The 27,341-nt window shown below is 36.4% G+C and overlaps 1 protein-coding gene and 1 non-coding gene across 8 annotated transcripts in view; both read left to right on the forward strand.

The window, feature by feature from the left end:
- DGKB (diacylglycerol kinase beta) overlaps positions 1-27,341 on the forward strand; it is an 874,923-nt gene that overhangs the window by 444,391 nt on the left and 403,191 nt on the right. The gene's annotated exons all lie outside the window — the stretch shown is intronic.
- TRNAC-GCA lies at positions 2,779-2,850 on the forward strand. Its single transcript has one exon. It is a non-coding gene; the product is annotated as a tRNA-Cys (tRNA).

Below are 27,341 nucleotides of genomic sequence, written 5' to 3' on the forward strand. Positions count from 1 at the left end.
CTTTCTTGCTGCCCCTGCCAATTGAGGCTCAGTTAGTTTGGAGTATTGTCACTTAAAGTGGTCATCTCAGGAGCAAACTGACAAAGATGATGAATACTTTATTAAGACTTAGTGCACAAGCCCGTATGGCATATGCAGGTCCAGGAGACTGTCCACAAACTTAACAGAAGTTTAGGAGGTCAAGAAGACATAGAGGGCTTGGCAAACTTTCCATGTATCACAAGTTGACAAAAACTTAGATCTTAGATGCATTCTTTTTAATTTTTTTATTAATTTATTTATTTTAATTGGCTGCTAATTACTTTACAATACTGTGGTGGTTTCTGCCATGCATCGTCATGAATCAGCCATGAGTGTACATGTGTCCCACCATCCTGAACCCCCCTTCTACCTCCCTCCCCACCCCTCTGGGTTGTCCCAGAGCACCAGCTCTGGGTACCCTACGTTACACATCAAATTTGCACTGGTCATCTCTTTTACACATAGTAATATAATTCAATGCTATTCTCTCATTTCGTCCCACCCTCACCTTCTCCCACATTGTCCAAAAGTCTGTTCTTTACATCTCTGTTTCTTTTGCTGTCTTGTTGCAGGCTTTCTTGTAACAAAACAGTCCTAAGAAACCTGCAGTCTTTGGCTATAGAACCACTGAGTGGCACAGACGTCTGAGAGCCTTATAAGAAGTAAAACCCAGGATGAACTTGAAAACACAGTCTAAAGTTTAAGTGTACTATCTGGGTCACAAGTAGACCCATCAGAAAATAAAAGCCTTAATGGCTGAGGTTCACTTCAGTTCAGTTCAGTTGCTCAGTCGTGTCTGACTCTTTACGATCCCATGAATCACAGCACGCCAGGCCTCCCTGTCCATCACCAGCTCCCAGAGTTCACTCAGACTCATGTCAATCAAGTCAGTGATGCCATCCAGCCATCTCATCCTCTGTCGTCCCCTTCTCCTCCTGCCCCCAATCCCTCCCAGCATCAGAGTCTTTGCCAATGAGTCAACTCTTTGCATGAGGTGGCCAAAGTACTGGAGTTTCAGCTTCAGCAAACATTGACCAAATTTTTCTTTGGACAGTAAGCTATATAATGACAGAGGCTGCTCTTACAATGCCAGGCTTTAAAAAGCAAACTGAACGGAGATATACATTGTAAATCATGCATTGCTGGAGAGAGAAATTTCATAAATTTAGTCTAGGCAAACTAAACAAACAAACTAGCAGAACAACAGCAATAGCTTTAAGCAAAGAAAGCAATACTCTGATTGTTTTATTATCTAAAAAGCCCAATATTCAACAAAATTATGAGATGTTCAAAGAAACAGTGTGACCCTACTTATGAAAAAAAAAGATAGAAATTTGTCTGAATTTTTCCAAATGTTGAAAATAGTAGGCCAAGTTTTTGAATTAGCTATTATAAATATGTTAAAAATAAAATAAAGTTTATTAAAAGAATTAAAGTATATATGAAGATAATGACTCAGTGAATAGATTATATACAAGGGCAAAAATATTTAAAAAGCAGTGGGAATTGTGAAAGTGTTAGTACAATAACTGAAACATGAAAAGTTCACTAGAAGGGCTCAATAGCAGATTGATGAAAAAAGAGAAGGAAAAGAGAACCAGTGGACATGAACACAGAGCAATAGAAATTTTCTTATCTGAGCACACAAAAATACTGAAGATAAATGAACAGACTGTGGGACTTTGGTGACAATATTCAGTTCAGTTCAGTTCAGTTCAGTCATTCAGTCATGTCCGACTCTTCGCGACCCCATGAATTACAGCACGCCAGGCCTCCCTGTCCATCACCAACTCCCGGAGTTCACTCAGACTCACGTCCATCGAGTCAGTGATGCCATCCAGCCATCTCATCCTCTGTCATCCCCTTCTCCTCCTGCCCCCAATCACTCCCAGCATCAGAGTCTTTTCCAATGAGTCAGTTCTTCGCATGAGGTGGCCAAAGTACTGGAGTTTCAGCTTTAGCATCATTCCTTCCAAAGAAATCCCAGGGCTGATCTCCTTCAGAATGGACTGGTTGGATCTCCTTGCAGTCCCAGGGACTCTCAAGAGTCTTCTCCAACACCACAGTTCAAAAGCATCAATTCTTCATTGCTCAGCTTTCTTCAGAGTCCAACTCTCACATATACCAAAATACAGATAATGAGAGTCCTAGAATGAGAAAGGGGGGTTGAGATACAGTGGTTTGAAACTCTCAAAACGATGAAAAATACTAATTGAAACTCCTGGAAATCAAGAAGTAATCAAATAAGATAAATATTAAGTGAATCACACTGAGACATGCCATATGTCACACTGCTCAAAGATGAAATCACTATCTTGAAAGTAGCAAGGGAGAAAGAACTCATACAGTGGTATGACTGAACTGAAAATGGGCAACTTCTAATCAGAAACAGTGAAGGTGATAAGAAGGTGGAGTAATTTATTCAAAGTACTGCAAGAAAAAAAAAACTGTCAACAAGAATAATTTATTGGGCAATATTATCCTTAGTAATAAATGTGAGTAAAGATCTTTTCAGACAAAGACTGAAAGATTTCCTATACAATTTCTTGCCATGCAAAACGTGCTATAAGAAGTCTTTCAAGATGAGAGAAAGTGACACCAGTGAATAACTCAGATTTACAGGAAGTAGTTAAGATTTCCGGAAATGGTAAATATGTAAGGAAATACAAAAAGATTCTGTGAGTCCAGTTTTCCTGTTTTATCTGTTAATTATTTTTAAATACACAGTATGATATCAAGTAGTCATTATAATGGGTTTCCCTGGTGGCTCAGTCGGTAAAGCGTCTGCCTGCAATGCAGGAGACCCAGGTTCAATTCCTGGGTCGGGAAGATCCCCTGGAGAAGGAAATGGCAATTCACTTCAGTACTCTTGCCTGGAGAATCCCATGTACAGAGGAGCCTGGTGGGCTACAGTCCATGGGGTTACAAAGAGTCGGACATGACTGAGTGACTAACAGTTTCATAGAGGAAAACTGGTAAATATCTTTGTGACTTTGGATTAGGCAAAGTGAGTTTTCTTGCCCTTTAAAAGACAGAAGTAAGAAAATTTTCAAAAAGATAAAATCGGAAAAATATTTGCAAATTCTCTTGGTGAAAGTGAAAGTGGAGAGTGAAAAAGTTGGTTTAAAGCTCAACATTCAGAAAACGAAGATCATGGCATCCGGTCCCATCACTTCATGGGAAATAGATGGGGAAACAGTGGAAACAGTGTCAGACTTTATTTTTTTGGGCTCCAAAATCACTGCAGATGGTGACTGCAGCCATGAAATTAAAAGATGCTTACTCCTTGGAAGGAAAGTTATGACCAACCTAGATAGCATATTCAAAAGCAGAGACATTACTTTGCCAACAAAGGTCCGTCTAGTCAAGGCTATGGTTTTTCCTGTGGTCATGTATGGATGTGAGAGTTGGACTGTGAAGAAGGCTGAGCGCCGAAGAATTGATGCTTTTGAACTATGGTGTTGGAGAAGACTCTTGAGAGTTCCTGGGACTGCAAGGAGATCCACCCAGTCCATTCTGAAGGAGATCAGCCCTGGGATTTCTTTGGAAGGAATGATGCTAAAGCTGAAACTCCAGTACTTTGGCTACCTCATGTGAAGAGCTGACTCATTGGAAAAGACTCTGATGCTGGGAGGGATTGGGGGCGGGAGGAGAAGGGGACGACAGAGGATGAGATGGCTGGATGGCATCACTGACTCGATGGACGTGAGTCTCAGTGAACTCCGGGAGTTGGTGATGGACAGGGAGGCCTGGTGTGCTGCGATTCATGGGGTCGCAAAGAGTCAGACATGACTGAGTGACTGATCTGATCTGATCTGATGTCTGATAAATGACTTGTATCCATATTATGTAAATAAGTATCATCCAAGAATAATAAAACAACTTGATTAATAAAATGGACAAATGAATATATATTTCACCAAAAACTTTTATTTACTTTTTTAAGGTACAGAATAAATTATATTTGATTTAATGCTTTTAGTATCAAACATTAATTTGTTCAAGGTATATGAGCCTGCAGGTTGAAAAAAGTCACTTTGATTCTCAACTACTCCTCCCCATTGTAGGCCCTCCAATGACAGAGATGTCCAGGAAATTGTAATTTTGAGAAAATTATTCTGGGTTGTTTCAGCGTTGCATATGATATAGACTTAAAAATTTTTTTCAAATAGTTTTTAAAAAAACAAATAAGTACATGAAGAGCATAGCATTCTTAATCAATAGGAAAGTAAATTACAATAATAAACTGCTGCATCATTTCAGTTCAGTCACTCAATCATGTCTGACTCTTTGCGATGCCCCGTACTGCAGCACACCAGGCCTCCCTGTCCGTCACCAACTTCCGGAGTTTACTCAAACTCATGTCCATTAAGTTGTTGATGCCATCCAACCATCTCATTCTCTGTCGTCCCCTTCTCCTCCTGCCTTCAATCTTTCCTAGCATCAGGGTATTTTCAGATGAGTCATTTCTTTGCATCAGGTGGCCAAATTATTGGAGTTTCAGCTTCAACATCAATCCTTCTAATGAATATTCAGGACTGATTTCCTTTAAGATGGACTGGTTGGATCTCCTTGCAGTCCAAGGGGCTGTCAAGAATCTTCTCCAACACCACAGTTCAAAAGCATAAATTCTTTGGTGCTCAGCTTGTAGTCCAACTCTCACATCCATACATGACTACTGGAAAAACCATAGCTTTTTGGACCTTTGTTGGCAAAGTAATGTCTCTGCTTTTGAATATGCTATCTAGGTTGGTCATAACTTTCCTTCCAAGGAGTAAGCGTCTTTTAATTTCATGTCTGCAATCACCATTTGCAGTGGTTTTGGAGCCCCCCCCCAAATAAAGTTGGTCACTATTTCCACTGTTTCCCCATCTATTTGCCAGGAAGTGAGGGGACCGGATGCCATGATCTTAGTTTTCTGAATGTGAGCTTAAGCCAACATTTTCACTCTCCTCTTTCATTTTCATCAATAGGCTTTTTAGTTCTTCTTTGCTTTCTGCCATAAGGGTGGTGTCATCTGCATATCAGAGGTTATTGATATTTCTCCCGGCAATCTTGATTCCAGCTTGTGCTTCTTCCAGCCCAGCGTTTCTCATGATGTACTCTGCATATAAGTTAAATAAACAGGGTGACAGTATACAGCCTTGACATACTCCTTTTCCTATTGGAACCAGTCTGTTGTTCCATGTCCAGTTCTAACTGTTGCTTTCTGACCTGCATACAAATTTCTCAAGAAACAGGTCAGGTAGTCTGGTATGCCCATCTCTTTTATAATTTTCCACAGTTTGTGGTGATTCACACAGTCAAAGGCTTTGGCATAGTCAGTAAAGCAGAAATGGATGTTTTTCTGGGACTCTCTTGCTTTTTCCATGATCCAGCAGTTGTTGGCAATTTGATCTCTGGTTCCTCTGCCTTTTCTAAAACCGGCTTGAACATCTGGAAGTTCACGATTCACGAATTGTTGAAGCCTGGCTTGGAGAATTTTGATCATTACTTTACTAGCTTGTGAGATGAGTGCAATTGTGCAGTAGTTTGAGCATTCTTTGGCATTGCCTTTCTTTGGGATTGGAATGAAAACTGAGCTTTTCCAGTCCTGTGACCACTGCTGAGTTTTCCAAATTTGCTGGCATATTGAGTGCAGCACTGTCTCAGCATCATCTTTTAGGAAATGAAATAGCTCAACTGGAATGCCATCACCTCCACTAGCTTTATTTGTAGTGATGCTTACTGAAGTATACTGCTGCATACCCAGTAGGAAATCTATGATCAAAAGCCAGGTAATACTAAGTGACGGAGAGAATGTGCAAAACATGAAACCCACATTAATTTCTGATGGGTTATGTGGAACAACCACTTTGAATAAGTTAGGCAATTTCTTAAAAATTTAATTCATCCAAGAGAAATGAAAAGTTATGTGGGTGTAACTACTTGTATCTCTATTCAGTAACATTTAAAAATTTTAATGGAGGCTTATGATTTGTTACTTCTTACTCAAAAGGGAATAATGTACATCAGTGTCACAATGTAGCAGAAGTAGTATCACCTGGGAACTTGGAAATGCAAATTATCAAGCATTACCCCAGACCTCCTGAATCAGAAACTTTGGGCAGGGGCGGCAGCAATCTATTTTAGTAAGCCTTCACCTTGATTCTATTGTATGCTCAAATTTCAGAGCCACATACCTTCCTATTCCTATAGTAGTGTGGTTCTCTTTCTCTGGGAGAAAATAAATACACAGCTCCTAAGTCTCCACAAGCCAAATGTTGTTTTTATTTATTTTTTAAGGTTGAATAGGCAAATTCTTTTAACATAAGTATTATATACAAAAGCATAAATTCATGTTTCTCTTGGGAAAAAAACCACAAGATGAGGCAATAGTCCTCTGGTCTTCCCTCCATGACAGTATTGAGCTGGAACAGATCCTGCGTAGCCTTTGAGACACAGAGGGCTCTTCGTGTGTCTTCATCCCACAGAGCTTCCTTCACACATCTTCATTATCTGCATGACCCTTTGGGGTCTAATTTCCTTACCTTTAGTTTTCAATTAAATCCCAAACTGCTGCTAAGTCACTTCAGTCGTGTCCGACTCTGTGCGACCCCGTAGACGGCAGCCCACCAGGCTCCCCCGTCCCTGGGATTCTCCAGGGAAGAACACTGGAGTGGGTTGCCATTTCCTTCTCCAGTGCATGAAAGTGAAAAGTGAAAGAGAAGTCGCTCAGTCGTGTCCGACTCTCAGCGACGCCATGGACTGCAGCCCACCAGGCTCCTCTGTCCGTGGGATTTTCCAGGCAAGAGTGCTGGAGTGGATCCCAAACTACTTCAGTACAAATTACAGATTTTGGAAACTACGTTGAATTATTCAGGCATGCAAGAAAATATTTTTAATATAGTATTGTTTTAACAGTTCTGGGAGATAGTATGTAGAGTTTGATTTCGTAGCCATATTTTCAGTTAGTTCAATGACTTTGTTCACATTGTGTACTTACGTGGAGGGTTTACTTTTTTTTTTAAGTCCCAGGAATCTCAGTCATAGTTTATTTATTCCTAGAGTGGATAGATTTGCTTGTGTTGGTAAAACAGTTTTTGTCTTTTAAAATAATAGAACTTCTGTGATAGCAATTTTGAATGAGAAATCTTCTTACATTTCTGTAATAACCATACTATTTATTTATAACCTATATAGCTTTAATAAAAAAAAGATAAGGTGTTTATTTAGAAAATTTAATGATGAAGTTCTTATTTCTAGGTGAAAAGGTAGAAGGTTGAGGTGGTGGCCAGATTGTAGCAAACTGTGTGAATATTTTGTTATTAAACCCTTGAAATGTGAAATGTTTTGATTTTTCCCTCTCCCTGATTCATACTTTTTTTGACTAGATGCCTAAGTCTTTTTGAAAACAGTGATATTCAACTTAATAGATTAATGAAAAGATAGTTTAATAAATTTAAATTATTGAACATGTTAGGTTGTTTGAATCAGTTTCTGATTTATTCATAATAGTGGAAGGAGAAGTGTTTGATTTGCCTGTCAGGAACAACTACGAGATAATCCATCTCAGGGCAAACAACTCCTTTCCGTATTTTGAGACCTTGAATACTGCCACTGCTGATTTCATTATTTTCCTGGCAAATAGTCACAGAATCGGCTATCATCAATTTTCTCAAAGATTTGGAATAATTTCCCTCAAATTAGTAATGAAATAGAAACAAGTGAAACTATACTTATAATGAGTGTCCCCATTTTTTTATTTTTGCTGATTTTAATATTTATTAACTGACTTTCTGATTCTCTAAAGATGAGAGTTGTTAGTTAAAAATTTATGTTGTTGAAGGAATATCTCAGCTCTGAGAGGGGGATCTCGAAGTTGCTAACTCTTCGTCTACTAATCTTTTAAATTGGGAATTTAATAGCACCTTTCTTGTAAAGTTGTAGTAAAAATTAATTCAGAATATTCATTTTAATTACTATACTTGATACAAGGTAAAATTAAAAATAGATTAATTTGATACAAAATAATGGTTCAATATCTGTTGATATCTGTGTGCTTATTAGCATGTTTTGCTCATAACATATTTAATCACTTGCTTGTTTTATAATTAGATTACCAATCCATAGTATATTTCATATTCAGATATTTAAATAAAGGATTATTTGCAATTATAAGCAACTCTGTGGCGTATAAGTAATAGTATTCAACTAATAAATTGATACTTATACAGTTCTACTTGAGTATAACTTCTAAGAAAGTCAAATTAATGTCCTATTTTAAAAGTTATTTTGAGGTAAGAATATGACCCTCATATATTTTCATTTGTCAGTTCTAAACTAAAATTTTTTAAAACAAGTTACTTTTGTAGTGGGTGATGTACCTGCATGATTTGAAAAGAAGATCAAAGTTTTGTTTATTATTTACATCACAATTTAGAAAGATGTTCCAAAAAGTATTTCATTAGCTAGAACTATAAACACCTTGTGATTTAAATAGTATCCAAAATATAATCAGTTTTCAAGTTAATTAGTAGGGTTTTCATTGGCACTTTTATACAGTTAACATTTATCATTTATCTCCTGGGTTTAAAGATTTTAATTTGCCTTGCAAAGAAATGGAACTTTAAAATGATAATCAGATTACTTTTTGGTAATTAACTGCCTAGAAATGTTGGTAACCCAAAAGCAGAACCAGCAAATTTAGGCACAAAATAGCAGGTAGAACATTTTAACCAGTAGTAATCAGTGGAACATAGTAACTACATAGAGGAGTTGTATATTTAGAAAATCATCCATATGTTCACAATTTTAATTTCATTCTAACACTCTTTCATTAAATGAGACATTATCCTAGGTCCTAGGGAATAAGCAAAGCTGAACAACATATAGTTCTTCCCATAAGAACATTTACAGCCTAGTAAAAGAATGTATTTCACTATAAAATTTTGGCAACACTCATGATAAAAAATTGACCTTCAGCTATAGTGTTTAAAATCTAGTAGGCATGTTGAAAAAATCTTGTTTTAGTAAAACCTTTTTGTTGGTATAATAGGAAAATGTAGGTAATAATTATTTAAGTCTTAATTGCTTCCAGAATTAGAGTGAGTCTGTCTCTTAAAATTTAAATGAATAAACTCTCAAAAAACTTCCCCTCATTATGGTCACAGAGCTAATTCATTTTATTTATTTTTTTAGTGAGAAACTAAAAGTTACACAATTTTGCATGTAATAAAAGCAGAATAAGCATTTGACATAGATACAGTTGTTCTAAATGGACAGAAGCATCTACTATGTTCCATAGACATTAATTTTCTTTTTTTACTTTTATTCTTAATTATATGTAATACCCCCAAATGTGGTGAAACCTACTTAATACATAGAAGATAGAATAATAAAGTATGGATTCTGTCTTAATCACTCTCTTCTATTAAATATTAAACGTCTGTTATTAATAGCGCTTTTATAATGGATGTCATTTTCTACCTTGGATGAAAATCTCATCTCCTTTCATGTATTCATTGCAGAAGTTATATAATCTTTTCAATTTGGAATCTTGTACCAGAGGAATTTTCTGTTGACCACATACCATATTTTCTTTATAACTGCCTCAGTTCTTGACATGTAACAAATGCTTACCAGTTGTTTGGTGAATGCATAAATGACCTCATGATTAAATGAAAGAAAGAATAAAAAAGAAAAGAAATCAATTGTCACAAAGAAAAAATCTCTTTCTTTAGTTCAGGTAAACTGTTTTCAGGTTTTGGTGTGTAAATTTCTACTGCCAGGTAGTTTCGATTTGTCATCTTTTGAAACCTCTGTAATGGTGAACTGTTCAATAATTGAGTACTATGGTATATTAATGGACCGGGACTCTCAACTATATTTAGTAGGAAAAATGGATGACCCAGTAAGTGTTTACAGGTTGTATACCTTAATTATAATTTGAGAGATATGTATGATACTCTTTATTTTTGGCAACGACTATTAATCCATTCTCTAAAATCTGAGCTATCTATAGGAACATTTTAAGACAAATTAAAGATACAGTTCTCCGGATGACATTTTAGAAGATTCAAGCTATCTAAGGGCATAATACTATCACATATGCAGGTACACTTCAAGAGAAAATCTATTTCTTAACATTTTACTATCTTTCAAAAAAACAAAGGTATGACTGAAAAAACTTTTCTGTTTGAGTAGTTGTTAAATATATATCCCTTATATAGATCCTCTTTGGTAATCAAATGAAGCCAAATAATTCCGTCTTGTAGGAAAATAAGCATTATAGTAGACTTCTCATATACCAGTTTCTGTGACTGTATTTAATGCTGTACAAATGTGAATATGTTGTATTGGGGGTATGTATTCATCATTTGGTAAATAAGATACCTATAGATGATGGACGCAAATTGACTGGAATCAAGGTTAAAATTTAATACCAGGTCAAAATCACTGCAGGTGGTGACTGCAGCCATGAAATTAAAAGATGCTTGCTCCTTGGAAGAAAAGCTATGACAAACCTCAACAGCACATTAAAAAGCAGAGACCTTACTTTGCCAACAAAGGTCCATATAGTCAGAGCTATGGTTTTTCTAGTAGTTATGTGTGGATGTGAGAGTTGGACTATATAGAAGACTGAGCACCAAAGAATTGATGCTTTTGAATTGTGGTGTTGGAGAAGACTCTTGAGAGTCCCTTGGACTGCAAGGAGATCAAGCCAGTCAATCCTAAAGGAAATCAGTCCTGAATATTCATTGGAAGGACTGATCCTGAAGCTGAAGGTCTAATACTTTGGCCACCTGATGCAAAGAGCTGACTCATTGGAAAAGACCCTGATCCTAGGAAAGTTGAAGGCTAGAGGAGAAGGGGACAACAGAGGATGAGATGGTTGGATGGTATCACCAACTTGGTGGACATGAGTTTGTGCAAGCTCCCAGAGATGGTGAAGGACAGGGAGTCCTGGCATGCTGCAGTCCATGGGGTCACAAGAAGTCGGACACAGCTGAGCCACTGAACAACAAGAAGGTTAGGTTAAAACATTTAACCTTCTTGGTTAAATAATTAGACAGCTGAGCTGTCTAATTATAGAAAAGACTAAATGTCTGTGTATACTATATGCAATGAAATTTAAGAAAATTATGGAAATATAACATAGTTTAATCAACCATTTAGAAAGGACAACTTGTTTTCTCCATTCCTGATTGAAATCATATATAATAGTAGACATTTCATAAAAGGTCACTTAAAAATTGAATATAATATTCCTATTCACATCTTAAACTGTAAACGTTATGTAGATGAACTAATTCAACTCTGTAAGATGGAAGGATAATGGGATAATAACAATAGCAGTGGATTTGGGCTCAAGAAACCTGAGTTAAATATATGACTCACTCAGTCACTTTAAATATATTAATTAGGTTATCTAGGTCCTAAGTTAATTTTATAAGTATTTTCAGCCTCAAGGAGTTCAGTATCAACTTATCTAATATATGTTATCTCTAAAACTGATTTAATAGGAATTATGCTTAGTATGGATGTCCCTGGTAGCTCAGATGGTAAAGAATCTGCATGCAATGCAGGAGATCTAGGTTCAATCCTTCAGTTGGGATAATTCCCATATAGCTCATAAGTAAGGAGAAGGGATTCTGGGAGTCTTTCCCAATAGGTCCACAGGGCCTTTGCTGCAATAATTGCACATTATCTGTCCCCCAAATCAAAATCTCCTGTTGTTTCTTCCCTAAGAAAATGTTTTCCTTCGAATAGGCATCTTCAGGAGGTAAAATAGCTTAACCTAAGTAGCAGTAATTTAAGAAATTTTAGGCAGCCTGTCAAGACAGTAGGGAAGGCATTCTTTAAGTCGATGATCCCTTTAAAGATCCTCAAGTCATATACTGTCCATTTCAGGTGCTCACAGATCCAATCCTGATAATATTTTACTAGTTTTTACAATTTTTGAGCACTTCTCCGGTTGTCCAGCGGCTCAGACTCTGTGCTGTCAATGCAGGGGCCCCAGGTTCCATATCTGATCAGGGATCTAAATCCCACATGCTGCAACTAAGAATTCACATGTTGCAAATAATGGTCCAACACACTGCAACAAAGATGGAATATCCTGCATGCCACAACTAAGACCTGGCACAGGCAAATGAATAAATAAATATTCTTTAAAAATCATAAAATGAAGCAATACATTTTTTGATCACACAGATAGAAGGGTGAAAGATGGATATTAACAAAGCCACAGTTTGAAGCCTGCTGTGTAATCGTTGGTCCTAACGTATAGTTTATTAACATTTGTCTCCTGATTTGATTGTACAGTATATATGAATAAAGCCAAGACACACCTTTTCCATTGTTTATAACTGATTTAGTTAGAAACAGTTTTTAAAGAGTCCCGCCCAGTTGTCTCTTGGAGAGTCACATGGTTGACAGAAGACTGTCATCAGCATTTGTAGCAGTATTGCCTTGTAGCTATTATCCTCAGCAACCAAAGGTGGCTTTAAAAATGTTTTATAACGTGAATCCATCAGTGCTAGATGACTGTTGACAAATCTGTGTATCTGTGAGCATGCACTATAAGCTTAGGATGGACAAGTGTTTGGACTTTCATGTCTGGGAATTGTGCCATCAGTACACACAGTTAAGTCACATGTTTTGTGGTTTTTTTTTTTTTTTTTTGGCTCCCCCCCCATCATGCCATCTGTGTGTTTGGCATTATGCCCACTTGCAAGTTGGTCAGACCTGTGCCAACATAATGGAATGTAGATGGATGGTACATAGAATGCTGCAAAATATAACATTTTAAAGGAGAAAACCTGCTTCAGGGGGCACCACGTTGGTTCAACATATGGCCTTCCATGGATACCTGAGGAGAAAGGGTGAACAGAGACAAGAAATCCACAGATACTCCCAAATGGCAACAAAAGTAAGAATGCTGTGACAATGTCTATACAAGTACAAAATGAAAACATTGTCATACACCTTATGGCTTGACATATTTAAAATTAAGTCATATGTGGAGCCTCCATGAAAATGTTGATTAGTAATAGACCACTAAGATTTTTATAGGCACATTTACTTTTTCAGGAGCATATCCAATAATATGCTCAGAGAGTTAAGTGTTTTGTTAAAATCACAGTATTCCTTGGAAAAAATAATCAGAGCTTAAATGGTACTTTTGAATTTTGCGGGTCAAAGAATAAGATGCTAGGTTTTAGAATTTTCATGGAAAGCACTGGTTGATCTTAATTTTTTATGTCAGTGAGTGAGACTTTTAATATTATATAGTTGTTTGAATTAAGCATATATGCTAGGTTATGTTTGGATGATCAGGTTAATGATATGAGCTTGAGCAAACTCCGGGAGACAGTGAGGACAGGGAAGTCTGACGTGCTACAGTCCATGGAGTCGCAGAGTCGGACTTGACTGAGCAACTGAACAAGAACAAATGCTAGCTGATGCTGCAACAACAAACAAGCCTTTAAATCTCTATGCTTTAACCCAGTAGACATTATATGTTGTCCATGGGTTAGGCAGTTGTCTTCTAAATACCCCAGGCTCTTGCAGCTACTACCTCTGCCATGTTGTAAGTCCATTGTCACCTTGGTATCATCCAGCCTACAGATGGAGTGGGGAATAGGGCAAAAAGAAGGAGCCCTGGACAGGTAACTACACCTGGACACAAGTGTAGCTACTACTCCTACTTCCTCCACTGAAAATCTACTGGCCGGAACTAGTCAGTGGTTAACCTGCTAGGAAATACAGAGGAAAAGAGAGTATCAGGGAGTGTCAGCAGCCACTGCTACAGCAGAAGATGTCAGCAGTAAATATTTTTTTGTGTGGAAGATCCAAGGGTGTCCTGATGTTCCTACCCATTCACCTGCCAACAGAATCTTGAATTTTCATATACCCTGGGGATCCCAGGTGTCATCTCCTCACAGGTCTATTCATGGCTTTCTGATTCTGTGTTTCCAGTGCCTTGCACAGTCTGTGGCATGTTTTTGTTTTATGAATGAATGAAAACTGAACTCCTATTGTACTACTCAGCTCAAAAGAGATTAAATGATTCTTATGAATTCCCAAAATAGCCAGATCTTCTGATTCCAGGTGAGGCTCTGCTCCAATACATAGGACACTTTATTTGCAGATTTTCTACTTTTTTTTTTTTGCGTAAATATTTTGAAGCTGGACAACATCATTCTTCAATTTAAGAAATTTAAAAAATAATTAAAAAGTCATTTTTGACTATAGAAGTTTGCCGTTTTGCCTCCCCACAAATGTGCGTCGGGTAACGGTCTGGACTTGCCATAAGCATGCTCTGTGCAGTCAGGACAACATCCTTCCTGTGGGTTCATTTACAGTTATTAGTTTGTGGGAGGCCTGGAATTTTGTTCTTCCCTATTAAGAGGATTCTGCCAAAATCTTTTCTTCTAAGTTACCAGGAAGTGTGGTTAGTCATGGCGGTAGTGCATTCTGAGTTAGAGGATATACATTCAATAATGCCATAAGTCCTGCCTTGTGGTCCTTACACTTGAAAATGCGATGCAGCCCTTACAGAAGAATCTGTGTGTAGCTAAAAGTGAAAGCATTTGAAGTCACGTTGCTGGCAGGGGAAGAAGGTTGCTCTGTCCTTAGAATCACCAGTGAAGAGACCTAGATATTAAACAAATGTGCTGCAGATCAGAGAGGGGATAGAGAATTTGCATGTGGACTTTGTAAAGAAGCAAATAAAATAAACTAGGGTTTTGAGCTTCGTTCACATGTGTACTGCCCCAGCACTTTGCTATTTCCATACTCTAGTGACCACATGGACTGTGGCCCTCCAGGCACCTCTGTCCAAGGGGTTCTCCAGGCAAGAATACTGGAGCAGGTTGCCATTTTCTCCTCCAGAGGATCGTTCCAACCCAGGAATCTCTCTAAGTCTCCTTCATTGGCAGGCTGGTTCTTAACCACTAGCGCCACCTGGGAAACCCATTTTCTTGAGGAACGTGAGTTAAAGATTTATTTTCTGTTTCAAAAAGAGGAAGGGTCTAAAGAATATTTAATCAAAGCCTAAGGCAAATAATTATATACATATATGTTTAGGAGGCAATTTTAAAGTGATTTTAAAGGCAATTTTAAAGTGATTTTAAAGTATAATTTGAATAACATGGACTAAGCATTTTTAGAATCTTTGCAAAGGCAGTGAACTTGTGACAAGTAGAAGGTAGTCTACAAGATAATGGAGGATGCAGATGAGTGTGGGAAATAAGGTTAGGCGGTCTTGAAACAAGATGAAACAAAAATTAAGAACGTGAAATAAATAGTTGACAAGTTCAGAAAGGGGACATTATTTCTGAGCTCTATGCCTTGACTACAGCAGGGGCTAAAAGAACAACATTAGAGAGCTTTGTTGTAATGTAAAATCTTATTTTCTGCTTCTGATCTTTAGAGTGTAACAGGTATTGAATGCAAATCCTTGTGAATTTGAGGATTTGAAAATATTTTAACACATTCAAGGGATGATTACCTATAGAAGTAACTAAGTTACATGACATACTTTACCTGGTTTGTTTGGTTGAAAGAAATTTCATTTTCAGTGACACACAGACTTGTGCAGTTGGAGTCAAATTTTGGAGATTATCCACTAAAATGCCTGCAAAGAAGAGTCTCTAAATAAAAAGCCATTTCAGTTCAACTATGAAGTTTTTGTGAGAATCATGTCTTTATCTGTTTGGTTTAAAGAAAAACAGTACTTATTGGTGATGATTTTGTTTTCATATATTGACAACTTCTTAGTGATGCATAGTCACTAGTCCCTTTGGAGTATTTGTTCGCTTTAAAAATAGTAATGGAAGAGTACTTAAAATTTTATAGTACATTAGTAATTACACATCTCAAATGGATGAATGGTACCCTGTGAATCACAAGGAGAAACCTATAGGGGAAAAAAGTCAACAAGTTCATTTCTAGATGCCTCTTAGCTACAACCTTCTAACCACTCTTCATTTGTCAATACTGAACTTTAATGAGTCCGGATAAGAAGCAAGTCAATGGATATCCATTTAGCTAGAGATAATCTGAACTCCAGCTGATTGTCCTAGCAGCTGTGTGACTTCATTACCATTAGAAAGGCATGCAGCCAAGCCAGCTGGTACCCAAACCAGCTACTCAGTACACAGAGCATATCCATTTGTTGGTTTACACATCAAAATTACACAGGCTCCATGAAAAGTTTGGAGTAGGAAATAGATTCTGCATAAAGCTTTAATTTAAAGGGTTTATCATTACTATGCCAAGTACAGCTAGTTTGTTTTGTTTTTGTTATAATATGGTATATTGTGGTGGTTTTCGGTTCTTCCATAAATGCAGCCTCCATGCAGAATTTGCATTGACGTACCAAACATAACTGCACATCATAATTTCCTAGTTAAGAAAACATTTTTTGGTTGTGTTTGTTTTAGTACTTAACAACAGTACATTTTCATTTTTTGTTTCAAGGCAGCTTTTATAGAAAACAGTTGCACAAAATTATTAATAGCTAGTTTAGCTGCCATCTGTCCCCTCCTTTCTATCCATAATTCCACTGCTTAGATCAGGCTTCTGGTGGCTCTTCATTGCACTTTTACAAAGGTTTTCTAACTGAACCCGTTTGCTAGTCTGTCACTTCTTTATGTTGCTGCTGCTGCTAAGTCGCTTCAGTCGTGTCTGACTCTGTGCGACCCCATAGACAGCAGCGCACTAGGCTCCTCTGTCCCTGGGATTCTCCAGGCAAGAACACTGGAGTGGGTTGCCATTTTCTTCTCCAATGCATGAAAGTGAAAAGTGAAAGTGAAATGGCTCAGTTGTGCCCAACTCTTAGCGACCCCATGGACTGCATGCAGGCCACCAGGCTCCTCCGTCCATGGGATTTTCCAGGCAAGAGTACTGAAGTGGGGTGCCGTTGCCTTCTCCTCTTTATGTTACTAGCAGACACTAGTAGACAATTGTCTTGACTTTTAACCTCATTGTATAGAGCACTGTTTACACTGTAGTTTCTGAACCAGAAACCTCTGGAATGCAGATTTTAAGCTCTTTTCCAGATCCTCTGTACAAGCCTAGGAATTGATTTTATTTATACTAATCTTTGAAAAACGCTTCTGTAGTGAAAATTGTTTATTGTTTAGTTCCTAAGTCATGTTCAACTCTTTTGCAACCCCATGGACAATGTAGCCCAACAGGTTCCTCTGTCCATGCGATTCTCCAGGCAAGAATACTGGAGTAGGTTGCCATTTCCTTCTCCAGGGATTCTTCCCAACCCAGGGATCAAACCCATGTCTCCTGCCTTGTCAGGCAAATTCTTTACCGCTGAGCTATCAGGGAGGCCCCACTTTGGGCAGAATACCAGTATGTAAAATATACTCCCAGTTTAATAAAATGATTAAACTTTTACCTAAATAAAAAGGAGTTGAATATAGATCATTAGTTCAAAGTATGTGAAAAATCAGTGTATGTAAGTAACCCTTGTAGTGTTATAGCAGAAAGAAAGAGGTTTGTCTCCTCCATAATGATAACACAGTAGACGAGGGTTGGTCAGTTCCTGGAGAAAATAGTTACAAATGCAGAATTTGTGCAAGAATGCAGACGTTTCTAAGGAAAGACTAGCAACAGCATATAGTCACTTACATTAAATCCTGCAGAAACGCAAAATCACAAGGGGAAAAGGACAAAAAGTTAATTGCTGAAGTGAAAGCAAATATTTGAAAGAAGGACAGAGCAAGACCTTTGAAATCTTAAGCTCTCTAGTGATGCTTTCATTGATTCAGTTTTTGTTGCTGTTGTTGTTGTTTTAAAATAAGAAAACTGATCCTTGAATGGAAGATTGGGGGATAATGTAGCCCACTATTGGAGACAATGTAGCTGAGGGTAGTAGAAAGTTCTTAAGTGAAGGAGAAAGGAAGTCTAAGAGTCAGAACACTAGGTAAGGTTTTTGAAAGCTGGTAGGAAATATAAGGGGCTTTGGGTGATATGGACAAGCAGCAAGAGCAGTTTTGCAGTTGGGATGCACTGTGATAGGAGCAATGGTACAGATTTCACCATATTTTCAAGGACTATGTATTGGCATTTTAACAGTGTTTATAAAACTCAAGACAGTCTAAATCCAACTTTGAATTAAGTCGTCAATCTAATGTCAGATCTTGTGATCTTTTTATTTCCATCAACTGCATTCAAGGCTCAACTTTTATAAATAACATTTTAGTGCCAGAAAAAAACAATTGCCAAAGGATTTCCGAATCATAAATGAATAGTGAAATGACAGGATAGGTGTGTTTGGCTTAGTTAAAAATTATTTTGTCATTGTGTAACACACTAATTCAAACTGTGAGGACTTAAAACTACCATTTTATCTTTCTCACAGTTTTGAAGGGCAGAGATTTGGAAAGTGATCAGTGGGTGATTTATCTCTAATTCATGGACATTATCTCTGGCAGCTGGGGCTGTGGGATCTAAATCCAAAATAGGTTCTTCCCCGACGTATCTGGTCCGGTGGTGCTCTGCTTGAATTTCCTCTCTGCCTCGAGGATGGCAAGGCTCTTCTCTCTCTTACATCATGGAGGTCTCAGCTTAGTTGAGCTTCTTATATGGAGGCCCGGTGGGTCCCCCACAAAGCAAATATTTCAGAAACAGCGCTCCAAGAGACTAAAGAGGAAGCTGCAAGACCTGGAATATCACTTCCACTCCATTCTGTCAGTCGGGCCCAGGTACATAAAGAGGGTAATACACTGTACATTTGACTGTACTACATTTCATGTGGGTATGATACAGGAATAGAAAACAACTGCTATTGAGACAAGCTATAACATTCACCCGTCCTCAAATTTATGGCCATATTACATGCAGAATATGCCATCTCCTTCAAAAGCCTCAGCCCAGTATGACATCAGCTCAAATTCCAGAAAGTCATTATTGAAGTCAGGTGCAAGCAAAGACGAGGTTCCTGAGTGCACTTCCTCTGCTACAATACCTTGAGTATGATTTATCCTGAAATGAAGATCTATGAAGAGCTCTCTACCCTCTATACACACCCAACATACAATGACATGGGAAAAGAAGCCGTAGACACTCCCACTCAAAAGTTAGGAAATGCGAAGTATCAAGACATAGAGGTGACTGGTTCATAACAGTTCTGAAGTTCACCAGAGCACATCTTGTCAGTTTTGTGTTTAGCGTCTAGTTCAGCTTCCTGGAGATGATTTTCTGAAGGCCTAGTCCTGCTATCTGAAACACTGTTTTGTTTCCAGAAAAATGTAGTCCGTATTTTCTGTTAAACTTTTACTCAGCTTGCTACCTTCCCATAGGACAATGGGGCTACAGCAACTTCTTTTCATTCTGTTCTGTCTCTGTTCCCATTGGTCCAACTGGAAGAATTTCTTGAAAAAACTTTTCATGCTGTCTACATGTCAAACGATAAATCCACCCCACGAGACAACAGACATACCCCTATATATCTTCCTGATAGACTTTTCTCTAACTTGGGTTTGCTAAGAGTCTCCTGTGGAAGAATTCTCTTAAGATTTTTAAATCTTAAGAGATTTAAGATTTAAATCTTATATCCTGCCCTCCTGCCCCCAATCCCTCCCAATCCCTATTAACTGAAAGTCTATAAAGCATACTGTTAAGAGTCTTAGAAGACCCATTAAGCAAGACCTTAAAATTGTTTGAGATCTTAACAAAGAACCGTAGTAGCAACTTTGTGATCTTAAGCCTGATTCCATGTGTTATTTGTAGTACCTGGGTTTTATCTTCCCTCTGAAGCCAATTCTTGAGAATATTTGATGAGAGGGATTGAGAATGAGAAACAAATTTTTCAAACCCATCAAATCCTGGCTCATTATTATTTTCCTTTACATTTACTTTAAAACTTCCTTTGTTATTTGGTTCATCTTTCCCTCCCTCTCTGTCTTGCATTTTATTACAGGCAACTAGAAGATGTGAACGGATTGTTTTTTACATTTTGCCTAGAAATTGTTGTGACCATATTCATGAATTTATTAGATACCATTCCTTTCTTCCATGTAAGAAGGAGGAGAAATGTTACTCAGCATTTCACCACTATATAACAAAGGTCCTCTTTTCTCCAGTTCCCAGTACCATTTTTGCACTGACTCAATGGACATAAGTTTGAGCAAACTTTGGGAGATGGTGAAGGACAGAGAAGCCTGGCATGCTGCAGTCCATGGAGTCGCAAAGAGTTGGACATGACTTTGTGACTGAACAACAATTCAAATTTCACCAATAGATGCTCTGATATCCTTTGAGTTTCTGCACATCAGCCACTCCCCCAAACCAATACTTTCAGCAAAAATGCTTACAGTACCAGTAGATTGCTTATGTTTAGCTGTTAGGAAAGTTATGCTAGCAATAGAAAAATCAAGGAACTTTTCAATCATGTCCTTTTGTTACTCAGGCCCTAATTCTGGTACCAAACATATATCAAAATTCAAGTGAATTAATAGTAAAAATATGAGCAGTTTTTAAAAATGGTATTTATTTTATTGGAATCTAGTTGTATAAGGTTGTTTGGGTTCCTGTTTTACAACAGTGTGAATCAGCTATAAGTATAAATAGCATCCCCTCCTTCGGTAGGCTCCCTCCCACCTTCCCCATCCCACTCCTCTAGGTCATCACAGAGCACCAGGCTTAGCTCCCTGCAGTATACAGCAGCTTCCCACTAGCAATCTGTTTTAAACATAGTACTGTATATATGTCAATGCCACTTTCTCAGATGGTTCCACCCTCTAAATCCTTTCTCTACGTCTACATCTCTATTCCTGCTGCTGCTGCTGCTAAGTTGCTTCAGTCGGGTCCGACTCTGTGCGACCCCATAGAGGGCAGCCCACCAGGCTCCCCCATCCCCGGGATTCTCCAGGCAAAAACACCGGAGTGGGTTGCCATTTCCTTCTCCTCTCTATTCCTGCCCTACCATAAAAAAAGAGTATCATAAAAGAGCATCATAATTACCATCCGTACCATCATCAGTACCATAAAAAAGAGCAATTTTTAAATGCAGAGAAAGGTAAGATAATTTTATTTGAAAGGTTGATCAATAAAACCATGAAAACCTTACGAACTTTTTATCCCAAAAGATGAAGTTTTAGATGACTTATAGTCTAGGTTGGTAAAGTTAAAAGGGCAAAGATGTTAATCAAACTAAAAATACAAGAAAATTAGCCATTGTTTGATTCTTGAAAGTTAACATTAATTTATACCAAATAAAACTCAGTTAAGAATATTATTTATAGACCATATAAAATTGGGAAACAGAAATATATAAAATATTCAGAAAAGCTATAACAGATTCGTGATAATAACATCACAAGGATAATTGTGCTTCAGCTTAATGTATTTTCTAATTTGGGGCTTGACCTGTGGAAGAAGAAATGTGTCCTCTTCTCACTGCCATGGCCAGAAAGAAAATACTAGAATAGCCGTGGGTCTGATCCATTTTGACAGTTCTTAGATCTTCTGTTTTCAGTGTGTAGAAAAATATTAATTGTTCTATATTTTCTATTATTGCACTCAGCCATGCTTTGAGCAACTTCTACCACTCTTCAGAAAGTATTTGATTTATTTGCTACTTGGCATTAAAGTTAGATTATGTAGTATAAGGGCATATGCTAGGACTCAAGAGACAGATATTGCTGCCACAGCTCGTTAACTATTTGCAAATCATTCCATTCAGAGTGTTTCCCTCAGTTTTCTTGCTTGTACAAGAAATTTTCAAACAAGATGATCTGTGAGATTACATATTTATGATTATGTTAATCTCTCCCTGATCTGAAATATCTTAATTTCATTTTCGGTATTTAAGAATTCTTGCACCAGAAGACAGAGGAGTCAAATCAAAAATGAATCTTTCAAAAGTGATATTGATAGCCAATACAAATCATGTCTTTGTAGATGGTTGTTATTCAGTCACCAACTTGTGTCTGACTCTTTGCAACCTCATGGACTGCAGCACGCCAGGCCTCCCTGTCACTCACCATCTCCCAGAGTTTGTCAAGCTTTGTATGGTAACAAAAAACTCACTCATCTCTCTTGAATAGTTCCAGATAAACAAAACATACTGAAAAATGGAAACATTTATTATTTTAATCAAACAAAACCTTGCTTCCCAGTAAAGCTGGTAATGCTGTGCCTCAAATAACTACTTGATGCCAGCTCAGAACAGAGTTATATTGCTGTGCAAAACCAGTGAAAGGGACAGAAAATAAGTTTGAGCATAAACATATTTGGGACATCATTTACTGCATTTTACCACTTAAGAAACACATGTAAAAACCTTTTATTAATGTTGTAAAAAGGTAAGCTTTCCAAAACAGAATCACAGCTATCTTTTTAGATTGAGACTCTTAAGATATACCCTTTACCCACTCTGTTCAAGAGTATATGATGAGGACTCAATTGTCAATCAAATCAAATTAAAACTCTTTACCTTCACATTGTCACAGCCTTTTCACGTTCATACAAATGTCTTTTTTTTTTGTTCTCTTAAAAAATCCAGTGTTCTTCTAACTTCATCTCCAAGTGATTCTTCTGCTTCCCTATCAATTATAATTGTTCCCCATATGTGAGCAATTAATAAATGTAAGGCAAGTAAATATATATCACTATTTAAAGTAATTAGTAATTTTGACATTTTCAGTCTGTTGGGATGAATGTTTTCTCACTGTACAATCCAAATTAGTTTGGTCCTATATGCCCTTGCTAGCAAAAAGCTGACAAGTGCTTGTAGATAAATCCTGATACTCATTGATAGAATTCTATACTTTTTGAGGCAAAAAAGATTGATAATTCCCTGAAATTGCTTCGTGACCTTAATTAAAATGATTTAATTTACAATGGATTTTGATTTCGAATAATGTGTTGTACAGATTATCCTCTGAATCTGTGAGTTTGACTCTCGAAAACCTCTTCAAGTTTTTAGAGTTCCATGGCTTATTGCTTATGCTATTTTTCTTTTCAGTTTTTAGCTGTATAATTTTATAATACTGTGTGTTAATTAAGTTAGCTATATTAATGCATCCTTAGTAGAGCAGTTTTTTTAATGTAATAGTTAATGTTTGTGAGTATATTTTAATGAGCTTTAAAGGCATTTAAGCAAAGTAAGCATCTTCAACAAATGCTGTTAAATAAAGCAGCAAATTTGCTTTTCCAAGACAATTTCTGTTTGCTTCAAAAGGTACTTTTCACAAATTAAGGAACAGATAAAAATTACATAACTTTTGAAATAGAAAATATTCCTAGACTGGACTTAAACCCTTCAGATAGAGTAAACTATGATTATTTTCCCATATATTTTAAAATTATAAGAATTTAATTCAATATAAGTGGGATATAAAAGTCTAAAAGCACTTTAAATATATATTTTTATTAATGCAATTAAGTGTACAGCCAAACTTTTGCCTTGAGGTTTAGTAATGCTAGGATGTCAAATGCTCTTCCTTGAGTAGCATTTGGTGATAGCAGTTTTATCAGCATCGGTGACATGTAAATCAGATAACCGACTATCTCCTAGAACAGAGCCATTTGAATACCACTTGAAACCAGATATTGATTTTGAAACATTGCACGATTATTGAGCATTGTTGAACGTCACTTTGTTCAACTATGTATACAATAATATCCAACTCGGTGGATTATTTTTATTTTCAATTATTTTTTTTGAGTATAGCTGATTTGCAGTGTTGTATTAGTTTCAGTGTACAGCAAAGTGAATCAGTTATACATATACACGTACCCACTATTTTTTAGGTTCTTTTCCCAGATAGGTCATTGCAGGTTATTGAGTAGAGTTTTCTGTGTTATACAGTAAACACTTATTAATTGTATCTATTTAAATATAGTAGGGTATATATGTTAATCCTAATCTTCCAATTTATCCCTCCCTCCCTTACCCTGTTGGTAATCAGAATTTTGTTTTCTCTGTCCATGACTCTATTTCAGTTTCGTAATATGTTCATTTGTACCAGTTTTCAAGATTTCCACTTATAAGTGATATCACATGACATTTGTCTTTTTCTGACTCACTTCACTCAATATGACAGTTTCTGAGTTCATCCATGTTATTGCACATGGCACTGTTTCATTCTTCTTTATGGCTGAGTAATATTCATCGTGCGTATATGTATATGTGTACATACACACACACCCGCCCCACGTCTTTATCCATTCCTCTATCAGTGGGCATTTATGCTGCTTCCATGTTCTAGCTGTTGTAAATAGTGCAAGAGTGAACATTGGGGTCCATATATCTTTTTGAATTATGGTTTTCTCTGGTTATTATTCTTGGTGATCCTGCCAAGTTTCAGTTCTTGCTTACAAACTCTGGGTCATTTGGTATTTTCTTAAGTTGTGTAGTACAGGCTGTTTAAGCTTACTTGTGCCTGTCTAGATGTGTGTTGGGAAATAGAGTGACACATTCTATTAGATGCCTTGTTTGAAGAACCCAGGAGCATGAAGTTAGCCACAGAAGACATTCTCTGTAACATGGGGGATGAAGTTCAGAGTTTGATGTACGTTTCCCAAATAAATAATGTCAATACGAAGGGCTAGTGTTTAAAGATTTTTCACTTTTTATACCACTCTCCTGCTTTGTACAACCTACATCTTGAAGCGTTCTCACATATCTTTAGAATTACATTCCTATTAGGTATGTTGACTTTTTGATACTCTACATGAAATTGGAATCACATAATCATCCACATAATTATAGAGCAGTAATATAATTTCTGTAAGTACCAGAAGCAACTCTACCTTCTGTTTTCAGTTTTATTGCAAAAAACATTGCTTCTTCTGTTTACAAGAATGTCAGAGTATTGTTCCTGCCTTTTAGTCACTGTTGCATCAAAGAAAAGTAAGACAAATAGAAATTTACAGCTGCTGTGATTTACCTAAGCACAAGTCTAAGTATGTTTGTCAGCTTGGAACCCAGCACAATGTTTAGCCAATAGTAGGTTCTGAATAAATATTTATACAAGAAATTACTTTGAAAATTAGTTTGATGAAAATAGTCATTTTCAACAACGTGTAATAATAATATACCCCTGTACCATTCTTTTTTTTTTTTTTTTTGCCGGAATCACTCTGATTTGAATAAAAGAACCTGAGGGCATTCTGTTTGTTAAGAAATAACAGCCATTTGTAAATAAGAAAAAAATACTTACACATTGTACTATCTTATCACCTTTTATATTTTTAATATGCCACTAAGGTAAAAATCCAACAACAAAATGCTTCAGGCAGTTATTGTAAGTTTGACCATATGGGTATTACTTTTGCAATCTACATGTGAAATAGGAAAACAAATCTTACACACATGTTTGATAAAACACGGACTATTTATTTGTTAAAGGTAAAGCAAGAAAATGCTACTTCAATAAATTTTTAAAACTGCAAGTCAGTAGGTTAAATATTAATTTCAATGTCTGCAATAATGGGTACTTCTGCTATTTAAGGAAGTCATTTTTCTACTTTGTAGTCAACAAGCATATTGATTAGAATTAATTCACTGCAAAAAGTCTCCCATCATTTTTAACATAAGTTTTTCCTCTTTAACAGTAGCCTGAAGCCTATCTCTTTTTTTTGAGTGTGGTCAATTTAGCAACAAATTTGCAATTAATCATTCCCTGATTGCAATGAATGATCTGTCAATAATATGCAACTCACATTGCTAAAAGGGTTATTCTGAGCTTTATTGTTTTCTTTTTGTCTCTGGAATGCTTTGACTAGCTATATTTCCTAGAATGGATTTGGAGTTGTTTTGAGGTAATGCATGCCAGTTTTAAAGAGACAATTCAGACTGCTCTGAGGGTATTAATCAAGATATGCCCTAACTTTCTTTTGGCATTACAATATTTGGACATCTGTTCTGACTCCTTATATGTGAAACAAAACTCATACCAGATAGTAGAATAAATGAAGGGTTTCATTATCTTAAATGTCATAACATTTGTTTGAATTATCATGTGTAAATTTTAAATGCTGAAATTGTCATTTTGGTTTTGTTTCATCTATTTTGCTGTCCTTTCAAAGGACTATATGCCTGAAAAAATTCTTTTTTCTATTAAATTAATAATTTAAAAGAAATAATTTACTATTTTATGCAATAACAATGAAATTGTTGTGGATGAGCTATATATTCTGGTAATTTATAAAGCATAAATATTTTACTGAGAGAAAGTTACCCTTTTAAAGCACAAAAGGTTTCTTGTTATAATGGGAGTGTGTTTAGTGACAAATAGTACATTTTTAAAAAGCCATTTGTTGACTATTATTATAGCTCTCTTTGTGTAATGGTATTATAGATTCTTAGGCATTCACTTATTAAAGTCTTTTCCATTGTGTGTATCAGGAAAGACTTGTTTTTGAATTCCATGGTGCCACTAATTAGTGGCAACTGCATGTAGATGTTCACAGGTCAACCTGAAATATAATAGGAATGCATTTGGACTTTTCATTTAAACAACGAAAATAATTTGATTGTGATAGATATCAAAAATAATATCAAATTTGATTTTAACCACCTTAATACCTTTGGCTTTCTGAAGGATTGTTTTTAGTTTATTTGTTGAACCATTATTGTTAATCATGGAAAGATGACTGTTTATCATGAAGCCATATCACATATATTCACTAGGCTTGCCAAGAATAGTCATACTAGATACTGGATTACTGTCTATATATATGTATTTTTTTTTCATTTCACATTAGGGTGAAAGAATAGTATATAATTTAAGTTCCATAAAATGATTTAACTAAATCATGGAAGCAAAGTAGTGTTTTACAGACATTTAATTTTGAATATCTTTAGAAAGCCATAGGTGCTTTCAACCTTCTATTTTCATATTTAATGTCAGAGTCAGTGATGCTTGGCCTAGCAAACCATTTCAGTCCAAGGTGCCCCATAATATTTTGCTTGTGAGACTAATTTTAAGTGGTTATAATTCTTAATTGAAAGCTATTTTTATAAATGTTTGTAATTTGAAAAGAGATAAAGTGTAAATTTATCTTTTTATATTTGGAAAAACTGAGAGATTTTGTACTTCTTTTAAATAATGGGATCCTGAGTTAAGACCAGCACAAAACTGAAAAAATTATCCCATTGGAAATATTAAATATGGTTTGTCCTAAGCTATGCATATGTTTTGAGTTAGACATGTAAAATCTTGTCATTTTATGAAGCACTAAATAAACTAAAATACCAGATTACCATGTAGGATAAAATTATAAATACTAAATGTACTAAAGATTTACTCTTTAAAAGACAATTTTTATAAGACAATACATTTTAGTCATACATCTTCTCTAAGCAG

This window comes from Bos indicus x Bos taurus, chromosome 4 (genome assembly GCF_003369695.1).
Source record: "Bos indicus x Bos taurus breed Angus x Brahman F1 hybrid chromosome 4, Bos_hybrid_MaternalHap_v2.0, whole genome shotgun sequence".
Classification (NCBI taxonomy): Eukaryota; Metazoa; Chordata; class Mammalia; order Artiodactyla; family Bovidae; genus Bos; species Bos indicus x Bos taurus.